The 4,225-nt window shown below is 28.9% G+C and overlaps 1 long non-coding RNA gene across 1 annotated transcript; it reads right to left on the bottom strand.

Annotated features, from left to right (window-relative positions):
• Nucleotides 1–3,438: 3,438 nt before the first annotated feature.
• LOC123274254 lies at nucleotides 3,439–4,222 on the bottom strand. Its single transcript, XR_006511467.1, has 2 exons — nucleotides 4,081–4,222; nucleotides 3,439–3,892 (listed from the first exon to the last, which is right to left on the bottom strand). It is a non-coding gene; the product is annotated as an uncharacterized LOC123274254 (long non-coding RNA).
• Between the last annotated feature and the right edge of the window lie 3 nt (nucleotides 4,223–4,225).

Below are 4,225 nucleotides of genomic sequence, written 5' to 3'. Positions count from 1 at the left end.
CCTAAAAGCACTAAAAGCAAAAAACAATTAAAAAATTAAATAATTAATAAAAATTAATTTTCTAAAATAATTAAGTCTTTAGAATTTATTTTTAGTTTTCTTTTGACTCGCGTAGTTGGCGCGAAGATTTAAATGATTTGAAGGCGAGGTCACTAGTGTTATTGTCCAATTATGTTATCAACTGTTGTTTTTCTTTGTGTTTAACGCGTAATAAAGAATAATTGCTTCTAATTTGATGTAATAGTTGTATAAAATTATGCAGTTTTATCTATTGTCTATTGTCATAGATAAATATATACAAGCGAATAAATTTTTTATTAATTTATTATTGATAGCTTCAACAACTAGTTAAAGCAGTACAATAATCAGTCAATTAAATAAACAACAAAAAATAAAATATAACCAAAGTATACAATCTTGTAATATTAAGTGTCCTTGATGCAGCATTTAAACGCCTAATAGTAATAGCGAGTACGTATTTTCTACTCCAACTTATATTTTATTACTTATAAACTAAGTAGACGACGGTCTCGTAATACGTAAGACTAAAAAAATATTAAGTCCAAGTCAAAGCGGCTATAGGACAAGGATAATACTTTTAAAAGGCATTATTACCCTTTACGACAACTCAAATATATTTCGCACACAAATACTTGCCTTTTTTTTTGTATATAAATAGAATATCTATAAAAGTAAACATACTTGATTTGAAACAATGAAGGATTTAACATTTTTTTTATTTAATAATTTATTGCAAAATGTGTTTTCTTGTAGATATAGTAAGTAAGTAAGTGAAAAATGTTTCTATATTTATGTTTATATATATGTACGTTTATTATTAATGTTAATAAGTTAATTTTTTATTTCAGATTTCACTATGATTATTGTTAAGTGCCCGTATGAAGTAAAAACTAACTTATAATTTATGAGCACGTTGGATAAAAAACTCTTATCTAATTTAGTTATAATGACAATAATTGCTTAAAAGTTAAAAAAAGATATATCAGCTAGTAGTAATTAAGTTAAGGGCATAGCAATTATCTTGGTGGATATTACTACAAGTTTAAGAATGTCCTTAATTGTATAAAAGTAAAAGTTGATGAGAGAGCTGATAGTTATAGACGTTTAAGTTTGTGTCATGGTAAACACTCGACGGAAAAGTCAACTTGTGAATAGAAGAGTATCTAGGGTATGATATTTACTCGTAGTGAAGAAAAAGTTTCTTTTATTTTAAAATGCTTTTCAGTTGATAGTAAACTTTATTATTTCTTTTCATACTTTTCAGGATACGGCATGACTTTACTTTTCTCAGCGTTTTTGATTTAGAAATGCTTTCCCTGGTGTTGAAAGATTGAGAAAGCATTGTAAATCCAATTGTAAATGATTGTAGGTGAAGATAAAAGTTGTTAACTAAATTTGGTCACTTTTAAAAGATTCTAACAAAACATCCTATATGATGGAGGAGTTTTAGCGTAGGTGTTAAAAGTTTGTAATAGAATTTAAGATTGTTAGATTATTTAAGTACAAGTATATAAATAATTTACACGCATTTATGATTGAAAACAATTATAAATTGTTTAACAATTAATCAACAAGTAATCATTTGAATTCTAAATTTTCTTACTTTTAAAAATTATGGAAGTAATTAAACAAACAAGCCGTAAGATTTTTATAAGTAAGTGCTTGTTTGTTTTATTTAAAATTAGAAACAAGAGTTCTTTATTCAAAGTATATTAAATCATTAAAATTTGTAGTTATTTATAATTTAAAAGTCGTAAATTAATACAAGAGGTTTTATTTTTTTATGTTTCCAAAACATCATACTTAAAAACGATAGTTTTTGTTGAAACTTTTACTTTGTAGGCCAGAAATATTTCTTCTCTATTATTTTTAAATGATTGATGTAAACATAGATTACACGCACGAAAGAAAATAAATCTACTTTCAGAAAAGAGACGATTGATTACAAAAGTAACGTTAGTGATTGAAAAAAATTAATAAAGCTCGGTAGACTTATTACATTATTATATACTCGGTGTCAGAGTGCTTACAAGATTGATAAATCTTAGACGTACAAGTCTAATGGCGTTATCGAGTTGGTCTGAGCTGTAACTACAGCTAAACGTCAATCTGGAACACTTGGATAGTTATGTAATAAACGCATGGCATTGGTAATTGAACGTAATCGCGCGCGCGCGCACAAGAAAGTGCTATATATTTGTATACAAGACATGAAATATAAAATAAATACATATATGTGATAGGTATAGTATTTGTGTGTACACAAGCTAAGGTAAAGAAAAACAAATAAAATCACGCTGATGATTCCAATCTACAACCTCGTCGATGAATCGATTGTGAAGATTGATTTTTATTACCTACACACCATTTATCTATGAGTATATGTATGTATATTTTTGCATATGTGTATATGTATATACACATCATATGTACTTATATTACTGATGATACTATGACGAGTATTATATAAAAATACAATTAATTTATGTCACGGTCGTGTATTGTTGCAATAAATGTTTTGCTAGTTAACATCATCCTAAGCAATTGATGTATCTTTGAAAAAATTATCTTATGTTACTCTCTGCGCCATACGTTTATTTACGATGCACGATCGATTTTTTTACAACTTTCATATGCGAGTATATATATCCAGAAGAGGTCTAGTTACGGGGATTCAATACATTTATGCTTCACGTCAAGACCCAATTTTGCGAACAGCTTAAAACAAAGGCAATATGTCAAATAATATAAACCATTATAATTACAATTACAATCGCTTGATTTTATAAATATCTGTCTTACTTAATACTCTAAATATTAGTATCAAAATCAAAATCAATCTAAACATTTACGAATTACGGACAATTAACAGATTGATTGAGAAAATAATTATCTTCATATTTCCAGACAATTTAAATGATAATTTTGTTGTTTAATCGAAGCTTCACTTATTCACACGTACGCTCAATGTTTTGCCCTAATGACCAAGCGATAAGGAAATGCGATTTGCAATCGCTTCTATATAACGCTGATATTTCGTTCCTCGAGTAAAGGTCGACTACAATCGACACGATGTTGAGCAGTTAACTGCTATTTAAACGACGTGGAAGAGCAACAGGATTTAACTAAAAATAAATGAATAAAAAATTAAATATTATATAAACGTGAATAAGATGAAAGACAAATAATTGAATAAAAACAAAAAGAATAATCATTTGATTATAATAATGTAATAATCATACATATGACTAATCCGGGGAGTTATGACGATGTTTTATAACATAGCATCGCGGCATCGATACTTATAGAATTCATTTGAGCCTGGGTAATTCACATAATATGCATTTATATTTCAACTTCTCCGAACGCATTTGCCTTGTTCTATCCGTAATGCTACTAATTTACTCAAAATTCACATAACCAGTATGAATCGTCATTTTATTATTTAATAGATAATTGAAAAGTTTTTTTGCCATTCAAATACTCCAGCTTCACTGGCATTCACCTCGAGATTAATCTAAGCTTACAATCTTTGATATGAGCTTTCACGGTAATAATCTTTCGTCATGTTAGTACCAGTTATCAAGCTGAAAGAAAGAGAAAAAAAAATAGACAATAACCTTTCACGCCTAGTTATTCAACGTTCTCTGAGTGCTTGAGATGTTTTTTTTTTCTATTTTTTTTTCCCTTGTAACATGCACATTGCTCTTTGTCTCTAGCTCATGCTGAACTCTTCTATCTAGTGTGCATGTCATAGTTAGTTGGTGAGGGTCAATCCAGCTATTTACTCAGCAACTCAGCAGACCAGAGAGGCTTGGAGCTTGAACCGAGGACCGAGAGGCTTGAACAGTAGCTGTTGTAGCTCGTGTAACTGAAATGTGTAAATAAATGTTGGTAAGAGAAGGGCCATAAAGTTAGACCACTGATAATAAATACATAATGATAATGAATAATTATTGTATACACAGAGAAAACTAAAGATGTAATAAGTGTGTAATAAGTAATAAGTGTGTTGTTTGGTATTATAGCTATTATATATGAGTATTGAAGTCAAGTCACCTTATCGCCACATCTATGGATCTATGTATGTACATTTGTGTACATATACAATTTGTAATAAAGAAACGATCGCATTTCTAATCACCTGCGCTATGTGTCGAAGTCAGTTTGTAAGTATGAGTTGGCTGATGTTGTTGGTGACTGC

This window comes from Cotesia glomerata, unplaced genomic scaffold (assembly GCF_020080835.1).
Source record: "Cotesia glomerata isolate CgM1 unplaced genomic scaffold, MPM_Cglom_v2.3 scaffold_27, whole genome shotgun sequence".
In the NCBI taxonomy this organism is placed as follows: Eukaryota; Metazoa; Arthropoda; class Insecta; order Hymenoptera; family Braconidae; genus Cotesia; species Cotesia glomerata.
The sequence above is the reverse complement of the archived record's forward strand: the minus strand, read 5'-3'. Positions and strand labels throughout refer to the sequence as shown.